Below are 11,799 nucleotides of genomic sequence, written 5' to 3'. Positions count from 1 at the left end.
AACGATAAGTCAAATGAGCACAAAGAAGGTGCTTTAGAAGGAACTTCAGAAATAAACCCTTTTTTCATTTCCAGTCCTATTTTTTTTAGTTTTGCCTTTCCCTTTCTCTTTCCTCTTTCCTCTTCCCTCCCTCCCTTCCATCCCTCTCTTCTTCCCTCCCTCCCTTTCTCCCATCCACCCTTCCTTTCCTCCATTCTTCCTTTCCTTTCCTTTAAATATTAACCTGAAATCATACAGAATCTATACAGATTTTCCACCAGGAGCAAGAGCAAACATTTTTCCTTGTTGCCCCCAGAGCTAGTTAGCAGATGGGAGGAAGGCATTCTTCCTGACTTTATTGTGTGGTAGGACTTAAAATGGGTTCCTCCCCCAGCCCCCCCTTCTAGAACTAAAATCATTCCAAGATCTACACATTGAAAAATAAATATTATAGACTTAGAAATTCAGATTCTCCAGACACAAATTTATTAATGAGAATAATTATCTTCTCCCTTTCAAATCAATAACTCTATTATCTTTATTACCTAAGGATCACTACAACCCAAATAAAATGCATTTGGAAAAATCTTATTTTTGTCTTTAAGTGCTCTTAACACTTTTAAAATCCCTTTTTGGTAAATAATTTACTAGTCTAAAATAAACAAACCCTAAGGTTTAACAAAACAAAACAACCCGGGAGGGATAATTTTATGTATTAATGTAAAACTATTTTTAAAACGTGTATTGTGTTAGTATGACTTTTATAGCCTTATATATGTATAATTTAAATTTTTCATATGTAATTTTATTTTACTCTAATATTAGGTATTTTTAAAAGTAGAAACGTGAAATATTTGGTTAAAATTTATTTAAATTCTTTAGGAAAACTGAATAAATCTGGTTTCATTAAGAGTGAATCATAAACCTAAAAATATGTCCACGTAAACACATATAGAGAGAAATACCCCCAAAATACATAAGGATAATTAAAGCCCTAGTTAATTTTTTAATGTGGGCATTATTCGAAAAATCCTAGAAATTGCAAGGTAAACCTTTCCCAGGGAGCGTTCCTTAAGTCATTGAACGGGCAACAGCGCCCTCTGTTGGGATTTTTGTAGAAGCAAACCTTGCAGGGCCGCTCGCTTTCTTTTTTTGCGGATTTCTTTCGGTTCTTCAAAACCTGTTACTACGAAGAGCATTTGAAAAGTTCAGTTCTTATTATATCCACTCATTTTAGAAACGGTTGTTTCAGCATCTAAAAAGTTTAAAAGCCTCAAAAAATGTACAAATAGAAGCTCAGCCTCTACTAACTTGAGCCGGCCTCTCTTGCTCTTACTTTCTATTGCATTTCGCGGTAACACCCAATCACGTGACACAGGAAAAGATTCCCGCAAGAACTCAATACAATGCAAACCCAAAGGTAAAACAACCTCTGGATTTCGAAGGAAATTAAACGAGTAAAACTGCATTTTCATCATCATTGCGTTCCGCCTTGTTGCCCGTATTTCTTATTCAGGACTCGCACACGCTCGCTAGGTGGAACCGCGCTTGAGACATCCCAGGTAGTTATAATTGTATTTTCCCTTTTGATTTGTATTTATTTCGGCTTATAACAGCAAAGAAGAGAGTTATTAGTACCCTTCTCCTTTTCTTGCCTCAGAAAGAGGGAATATTATTCAATAAGTGTACGAGCCAATAATCGAAAGCATTTCACCCAGCACGAAGCCCTCTGCTGGCGGTTTTCTGACTAAGTTTATGACTTTTTTTTTTCAATGTCACAGAAAAATATCATTACATTAAATCAAGGTCAACTATTACCACTCTCATGTCTTCTTTCTCCTTTCTCCAAAAAATCTAATTATGAATTATCTAAATTTCTTTGACTTCCTTGCTTCCACTATTTCTCACCTTGGCATCTATGGGTTAAGGCTTCATGAGCTAGATCCCCTTGTAGATGCCTGATGGACCACCTTTTCTTTTTCCATTATAGTCTCCTTGGGTTTCCTTTTCCATCTACTCAAAACACAAAAACAATAAAGTGGAAAAAGCCAAGACTTAGAATTAGGATTATTGTGTTAATTTTGGGCCCTGGCTCTTCTCATTCTGTGTAATAGCCTGAAGTTCAGTGTCCTGAGCTATGACATGGAAATGATTGTGAAAATTCATTAAAATAACACCTATGAAAGAATATGTGTGATGCTGTTGCTTTGTAAACAATTTAATTTCTCCTTATCATCTCGAAACACTGAGCTAAGTGTCAAGAAAATGAAGGCTTCCATCAACCCGGAACTTGCATAAGCTCGGGGTTAGAAAGTGGAGGTGGGAAGCCCAATGTAGGTCTTCTATCTACTCAGCACTTTCCCACAGTGCCATGATGCTATCTTGCTTCCTTCTGAAATTAAGAAGGCAATATTTTTGAATTATTAAGTTTTTCAGGGTTATTATTGCCCTGGATTTATAAATAGGAAAAGGAAAAGAGAGAGAGAGAAGAAAGCACTGACTGATTTCAACATACTTAGCTACTGCTCCACCTCTTATGCAGCAGAAGCATTATTTGTCCACCAAGTTGATTAATAAGACATGACAACACTTTTATTGTGGCATCTGACTCCTTATTTTCCTACCACCTTTCTGTCCTGAAGCTATCTCATGATTATATTTTTGGGGAAGCTTTGTTATGCATGTTTAGCATCAGTTTAGAAAAATTACTGTTGAATGTGTGAAACTACAATTCAAGCACCTGCCTTCAGATTTATAGGGCTTTGATACCACATAGGTTTCAGTGACTCAGTACGAGGAAACAAAATAGGAGGGACTAATGTTTGCACAAGAGTGTTTTAAAAAGTAAATGTGGGGAGAGTTATCTCTGGATTGACTCTTCATATTTGTACAGGTTGAGGCAAGCCCTGAAAAGGAAACAGTATTTCTTACTTTAACTTATGTGGCTAATGGTACATCTGTGAATTTGTAAAGTGATGCCAAGTTGAAATCATGTGTGAGAATAAAAATAACTGTAACTGTGAAAACTTCTCCTTTCTCTTGGACTTTTGAGGAGCAATAGTAATTTTATTAAATATTTTAGATATTCTCAAGTACTAAGGATTTTCCATTTAATTGTAGGGGTATGAAGTGGTCAAGGAGACAGTTTTAAAATTTCTATCTCCTGTAGATAACTCGATTAAGGAATGGAAGATGAGGGGCTGAAGTAAATGATGCAAACAGCCATACAAGAATTGTTTTCAATACCAGTGGGTATTTCACGTACAAAATGTGAGAGGTGTGTGTCTCCTCTGCCATGACTAATGCAAGAGGACAGGTACTTTCATCACTGTGTACATTTTCCATGTTATTGCTTTAACAAGGAGCAATCTCAAAGGGTGAGAACACTAAACAATTTGGTTTCAAAATGCAACCAATAGACCAATACACATCTGTGAGGGAAAAAAGAATTTGCAAATAAAGACTTGGAAAGATGTAGAGCAGAAATATAACCTTTAAAGCATGAATAAACACACACAATGTATAACATTAGAGCTGAAGTGTCTCATAAGTACAAGGGACATTTGGGAGAAATTAGCATTACATTGGAACTGCTTCCTAAAATTCACAATTTTGCATTTTGATAAAAATAGAGAAGGATGTTCATTTTATGACTTTTATTTCATTAACATAGAACAGTTTTTTCACTTACTTGCTATGTTCCCTTGGGCAAGTCCTTTGACCTTTTCAGGTCTCAGTTCTCTCATCTACAAAACCAGAAAAATTTACTGGATGGTATTTGAGACTTTCTTATAAATGGACTTTATGGCATTTATGAAAGCATAAAATAGTAATTAATGAAAAAATTAAATGAAAGTGTTCTTTCTCAACATGTTGCAGCAAAATCTTAGCTCTCTGGGACCCTCTGAAGAAGAGTTTAAGAGAATTAGCCCCAATCTTTTGACAAATGCTCATCACAGAGAACTTCTTGGGAATATGACCTTAGAAGAAAGCAAAGAAAGGATAACAATATAGTTTGTTAAGCAATCTAAAGCAAAGAGAACAAATCTGAAAGCATCAAATTATCTGACTTCAAATTATACTACAAGGCTATAGTAACTAAAACAGCATGGTACTGGTATAGAAGTAGAGACATAGACCAATGGAACAGAATAGGGTACCCAGAAACAAAACTGTCTACCTGCAACCATCTGATCTTTGACAAAGGAGACAACATACACTGGGGAAAGGAAGCTATATTCAATAAATGGTGCTGGGAAAACTGGATAGCCACATACAGAAGAATGAAACAGGATTCCTATCCCTTGCCATATACAAAAATTAATTCAAAATGGATAAAAGACTTAAATGTAAGGCATGAAACCATAAAAATTTTAAAAGAGAATGTGGGGAAAACTCTTCTAGACATTGGCCTAGGCAAAGAATTTATTACTAAGACCCCAAAGGCAAATACAGTAATAATAAAAATAAATAAATAGGGCTTGATTAAATTAAAAAGTTTCTGCACAGCAGAAGAAATAATCAACAGAGCAATTGACAAATTACAGAATGGGAGAAAATATTTGCAAACTATATACATGACAAAGGGCTAATATCTGGAATCTACAAAGAAATCAAACAGATCAGCAAGGAAAAATCAACTCCATTTAAAAGTGGGCAAAACACATGAACAGAAGTTTTTCAAGGGAAGGTAAACAAATGGCAAATAAACATATGAAAAAATGTTCCAAATTACTAATCATCAGGGAAATACAAATTAAAACCACAATGAGATACCACCTTACCCCTATCAGAATGGCCATTATTAAAAAGTCAGAAAACAATAGATGCTGACATGGGTGCAGAGAGAAAGGAACACTTATACACTGTTGGTAGGACTGAAAATTAATACAACCTCTACGAAAAACAGTAATGAGATCCTCAAAGAAATAAATGTACTTACCATTCAATCCAGAAATCCCACTACTGGGTATCTACCCAAAGGAAAAGAATCATTTTATAAAAAACAAAAACAACAACAACATAAAAAAACACCTGCACCCGAAGGCAGTACAATTCACAACTGCAAAGATGTGGATTCAACCTAGGAGCCCATCAATTCATGAGTTAACAAAGAAAACGTGGTATGTGTGTGTGTGTATACATACATACACACACACACATACATACACATGGAGTACTGCTCAGCTATAAAAAGAAATGAAATAATGTCTTTTGCAGCAACTTGCATGGAACTGGAGTCCATTATCCTAAATGAAATATTTCAGGAATGGAAAAACAAACACCACATGTTCTCACTAACAATTGGGAGGTAAATGTTTGGCACACGTGAGTGCAAAGAGATGTAAAGGATATTGGAAACCAGGAAGCGGGGAGGGAGAGGTAAGGGGTAAAAGTCTTACCTATCGGGTACAATGAACACTATTCTGGTGACAGGAACCCTGAAAATCCTGACTTAGGCATTATACAAGACATCCATGTAACACAAATATTTGTACTCCCTTAATACTTTGAAATTAAAAAAATTTAAAAAATAATATAGTTTGTTGGGTCTTCTATAACAAAATACCTTATAGGTCTTCAAAAATGCCTTCTGGTTGTGGCAGGCAGCAAGGCGGCCATTTGTTCCTATTAATTATGCTGCCATTAAGGCAGAATGTAAGATACTGTCAAGTTTTTAACCTTATATATAGTTTCTGACTATCTTCTCTCTTTCCCTCTCTCCCTCCCTTTTTTTTTTTGTTTGTTCAAAGTAAACATAAGTTCACATGTACTGCCAAAAAAAGGTCCCCTTAGACTGGGTAATTTATGAAAAGCAGAATTTTGTTGCTCATAGTTGTGGAAACTGGGAAGTCCCAGTCAAGCAACCAGTAGATTCAGTGTCTAGTGAGGGCCTGTTCCTGATAGATGGTGTCCTCACATGGCAGGAGGGCAAAAGGGACAAATAAGCTCCCTCAGGCCCCTTTTATAAGGAAACTAATCCCATTCACCAGGGATCTGCTCATGACCTAGTCACTTCCCAGAGGCCCCACCTCTTAATACCAAGATTTTGGGGGTTAGATTTCAACATCTGAGTTTTAGAGGGACACAAATATTCAGACCATGGCATATAGCTTGAGGGAAGAGGAAGTAATTTTAATAGCTAATACTTAATAGGCACTTGGAGAGATTCAATCATCTAAGTCTAGAAAAATTACATCTTAACAAACCAAAAGAGTTTGCACTTGTAATCTTGAAATTATGGTTAGTAATCTTTGGTAAAGTATGCAGAAGAGAAGCAATGTCCAATAGCAAAGGCTGGAAAACACTTAATTTTTCAGCCAGGGGTAAAAATATAGATACTAGAGACTACATTTGTGGAATCATACTATATTTTCTCCAGAAAAAGGATAGTTTCAGTTGTCAAAGGACAGTTTGTCAAAAACTCTGAAAGAGAAAGAAGAGATCCCTGGGAACCAGCATGGATTTGGGAAAAACACATCATTCTATGTGTTCTCATTTTCTTTTGTTGTAGATTTACTAGATTGAATATTGGAAACACAATGTATCTGTAGCTCACGGAAATATTTCAAAGGTTTCTCGTTGTCTCCCCTATCTGGGTTGAATGACATCTTGGTATTTGGAGGCAGTCCTGCATTCTGATTAAGACATGAGCTTTGGAGTAGTACAGATATGTACTTACAGAAAGTAAGTAAGTAAGTAACATATCTTACTTACTTACTTACAGAAAGTAAGATCTGTCACTTTCTTGGACATTGGGGAAATTACCTAACCCCCCCGAGCCTCAATGTATTTATATGAAACATATTTCCTTACATGGGATATATTCTTTATATGAAATATATTCCTCATACAAAATATGTACATGACAATACTCATTGCATAGGAATGGTCATAATGATTAAATGAGATAATATATATAAAAGTGCTTATCATGACCTCCCATACAGGGCAACCATTCAGTGTGTTATAGCTACTGTTTCCATCTCAGATTTGCAGCTATTTAAGTAATTCTCGTCCAAAGAGGTTGATTGATTAATGAAAACAAATTTGAGTCAGTAGCTTCAATAGTTAGTTTGCCACAGGACTTTTCCCTTGGTCTTATTCTTTCTAATATTAAAAAAAAAAATGTTGACTTGGAAGAAGAATTAGAAGATATTTTCAGGTGTTAAACATTGGGGAGAATAGTCAATACATTGTATTACAGGATGAAGATTCAAAACTATTTTGACAGGCTAATACTCTGGAACAAATTCCAAAAGCTATACTTTAACAAAGGTAATAGTAACAAAAATATAAATGTGAAGGGGGCTAATAGACTGACAGAGGAAGACAAAAAAGTATCCATAGTTTTCCACACTCAGGGTCCTTATAGTTTCTGGAACATAGTAACCATATCAGCACTATTCCCAACAATTTTTTGAGACTGATGGACCTATACAGTGAGTGAAATTCCAGATTGCATTCCTGGTTCAAGTGCAGAGAAGTTGCAATCCCACAGTTCCTTATGCTATTCAAACTGAATTTCGAGATTTGTATCCAACTGGGGTGGCTTGCTTTAAGACTATCACTGACAAACAAAAATGTCTTTAAAGAAAAGTGATCAGATTAAAGAAAGTCCTGAAAGTCATGCCAAGGGAGAAAGAGTTGGGAAAACTGGGATTGTCACACTAGGACAGAGAAAACTTGGGGATGTGAATGCTGTCTTCCAGTATTTGATGATGGTCTTGGGGAAGGAGGAGTAGACTAAGGAATAAGTCGGCATTTGTCTTGTTCACTGCTATAATATATTGTCAGCATACAGGAAAATGGCTGGCTCAAATGTGTTCAAAGCATTTTAGGTGAAATCATTCTCTTTTGCTCTAAAGATACAGGATAAGATCAATAGAGGGATATTACCAAGAGGCAGATTTAACTCAGTGTGAGAAAAAAATTTCTAACAATTCAAAGTACTGGAAAAAGCTTTGATTGTGGTGAACTGCCAGTCCCTGCAGGATGCAAGCAGAGCCTGGACGACCTCCGTCCAGGATGGGCTAATGCTGAGGCAGGAGGTCTGACTATATAACACTGGGCAGGAGGTCCGTTACGACACCAAGATGTTGAGATTCTACCACAGGTGCTCAGCTTGCTATTGCGTTGTGAGTTCAGGAGATTAACCATTGTGAAGGACTGGCATTGAGAGACATATGGGGAAGATTCCATTATTTCTGCATCTGTATAAGTATTATCTGATTGGGGAGTCGTACACTTTTATGAGGCCCATGTCCACGTAATGTATAAATTATCCACTTTCTATTAGCAGGAACAACATCACAGTGATTATACTCAATAGCTTTGTTGGTCTGTCAGTCTCTGTTTTGCTTCTGTCATTGTTAACTTTTATTTCCATATTTAATAGGATTTCTGTGGTTGGCTTTATAGAATGAAGAAAAGGAAATTCATTTAGGGTATGGATGAAGGGACTTTTAGGCTTTTATTTGCAATCATTTTGGGGGAGACATTTGTTTGCTCCCTAGAAGAAATAAGTCCTTTGCAGATTTATCCAATGATCATAGTCAAAGCCAGACTCCCTTTGAGGGAGTTTCAAAAATCTTTAAGTGATTTAAATAAGCATAGAACTAAAAAGAAGCAATCCTTTCCAAGTCTCTCCTTAATTGCAGAGGAATGTGAAGATTCTTTATAAAACTTTCACTAGTATTTGTAAACAAATTATGAAGAATGATCTTTTTCTGCTGTATTATAAACTATTTTTATTAACTTCTCCACCACAACCTAAACAAAAACTAAAAAAATATTTTAAGATCCAACAAAGCATGGGAAGTCAGTTTTTTATCCTCTCTCATATTGGTTTTCTTGTGAATTTTGGTCAATACATGAAATATGACATTTTCAGCATGAAAACTATTTGAAGGTTTCCAGGGAATTGAAATTGGAACTTGAGTTAGACCATATTTTGCAGCTTCTGATATCTTTGTGGGACTCATTTTTTCAATATGTATGAAGTGCCTAATTTTTTTTATAATGCATTATGCATATAAAAAGACAAATCAGAGAAAGAAATTGCTCAGAAAGAATATTGTCTTAGTAAAGGAAATGAAACATTATAGGATATGAAGAGTTTGTGACCTTGACTATGGAAACTACATTTAGTCATATTTTAGTTTCAAAGTTAAAGCCTAAGTAACTTACTACATTCTATCTAGTGCTTAGATGCTCTAGTTCTGAAAAATTTTGCTTTTTTTGATTAGAAGTTTTTCTTTAATAAAAATTGCGATTAGCGATCAGTAAATTAAATGCACATATGTGTGCATAGCGAGGTTCTATTCGTTCTGAGACCCAGAATCCAAGGGCTGGATTTTGTGACTGAGTTTTTGTGCATATTGAGTGACAGCTTTTCTAAGACCTCTTCCTGTGAAAATACAGCTCAGGGAGGGAGTGGCATCAGGCAGCAGCTAGTCAACTCTTGGAGATACTGGAAAGAATCTGTCCCAGGACGTATAGCTTGACTTGGCAGAAAGTTTTCTGATTTTCACAATGAAAGTCTGAGCATGGTTTATTCTTAACCTGGGATCTAGGGGCCATGGGTCTTTCTTATCAATGACCTTGATGATATTTTTGCAAATACTTTTCATTTCAGTTCGAGTTATGGTGACAGTACTAGAAAATGAGGAACACGATTTTAGAGAATGTGATAAGGTGATGTTATTGGCTCCAAAATGGCCTTGTATTCAAGTGACTAAAAATAAATACATAAATAAAAGACTTTGGATAAAAAAGGAGACCAGAGTTTCAGGACCTTCCAAGTCACACTAAACCTGAAGAAAAGCAGAATATCAGCTGTAGTCTTTTGAAATCAGAGTGTCTCAAAATGTTTATTCACGTATTATTGGGTGACTTAAACTATTATTCCCAAGCAACATTTGTTTTCTTTTCTTAACAGAAGAATAATATTTGTTTTGTAATGATCATTATATTAATATGCTCTAATACTATCAACTTATATTTAAGAATAAATGCAGTTGCTCCTATGTGAAATGGTCACATTCCAGATACTTCAATTAAATTAGCAATTTGTGGATTTAACTGGGCAGAAAGGCACACAGGATCATCATCATTAACTCTGTCCTTTACTCCACGTTTATTTTCTTTCAACTGATTAGAGTCTATCTTCTTTGACGGCTAACAACAATGTTTTAATTTCTATCATGGGCTCTTCTACTCTGAAAATCTCTTTACTGTGATTGGAGTATAGCTTCCTTCTCCCTGGTAGCCTAATATTATTAAATAATAGCTACACCTGGTAAGACCTCATCATATCCCATGCCCTTAACTAAGCACATTCAATCCTTTAGCTCACTTAACTCCATCTCCACAAGGTCTATGAAAAAGGCACAATTACTACAGCTTTTCAGATGAGGAAACCAAGGCCCAAGGAGATTAAGCACCTTTCATCAATCGTCATAGAATTGGTATATGACAGAAAAAGGATTTGAGCCTAAATTTGACTTCAAATCTGTCTTCTCAGCCTTGTAGCCATTCTATGGGGGTTTGTCAAGGCCCAGAGTTAGCTTTTCTTTGATTTCCACAGGTCAGTGGTTTGGACAATGGCAAACTAAATCGCATGCAATAGAGACAGGGAACAAAGTCGAATGAACAGAGGAGGAAAAAGAAATTAAATGGAGAGGAAAGGAAAGAAAACTGAATGGAGAAAGTATAAAAACTGAAAGAAAGAGAAGAACATAGAGCATGTAGCGGGCTGTTGACTTTCCATCTAGGCAGTGGTCTTGACATGGAGGTGGGTGATCCTGATCTCCAGAGGGTATTTGGAAATGTGTGGAGACATTTCTTGGTCGTCACAATTGGGCTGGGGGTGTTGGGGGTGGTGGTGCTAGTGGCATCTAGTGGGAAGAGGCCAGAAATGCTGCTGAACATTAAACAACAAAGAACTTCCACAACAAAGAACTATTAGCACGTCAGCAGGGCAGAGGCTGAGAAATCCCTGTCTAGGGTTTGCTTGTCTAACCTTCCCCAGCTACCAACAACTATTAACAAAGGATATTTTTGGAGTAACTTTGTAATAACTTTGTAATTTTCTAAGAGATCTTAAATTATAATCTTTGGTTAAGTCTAGGGTACACGAGAACATGAAAGAAGACTCAGTACTGGTAATCTCTCTCTCTCTCTCTTTTTTTTTTTTCCTGCAATACCTGAAAGAAAAAGTTCTATAATGTAGTTTTAGAGTGATATATTTTATATTTTTAGTATACATTGAATATGTTATTCAATATAGATTGCCCTTCAACTAAATTCAGTCAAGCCTAAGGAAGCAGAACTAGGTTGAACAATTAGTTCTAACTTCTGTGTGAGAACTGTAGAAGCCCAGGGTTAGAACGGGGAGGAACATAAGGAAGCATGATACCAGGCCCTTCATTTTACTTGGGAGAGTGTTAGGGCTCAGGAAACTGAGGTGAGTTGCCTAAGGTCATAAATGGCTGGGTTGGGACAAAACCCCTGTTCTTTGACCTTCTAATTCTTAGTTCTTTCCCTTCATAAAATGTGCTTCTGCAATCTACTACTAACCTTCACCATCAGAAATGACTTAACCATCTTTCGCTTTAATTTCTCAGGTGTATCAGTTAAAAGGATACAATAACACTCTGACACACACACACACATTAAAATTTACAGATTCTCTTAAAAGTTTCGTGATGATTGATACAATATCTCTTCTTTCTTCTGAGGACAGAAACATAACGATAATGAAGTACCGTGTTTGATTGAATCAGATTATAATTTTGCCATCATGGTAGTTTGTGAACT

The sequence above is a fragment of the Eulemur rufifrons genome, chromosome 15, assembly GCF_041146395.1.
Source record: "Eulemur rufifrons isolate Redbay chromosome 15, OSU_ERuf_1, whole genome shotgun sequence".
NCBI classification, from domain to species: Eukaryota; Metazoa; Chordata; class Mammalia; order Primates; family Lemuridae; genus Eulemur; species Eulemur rufifrons.
This window is presented reverse-complemented; position numbering follows the sequence as displayed.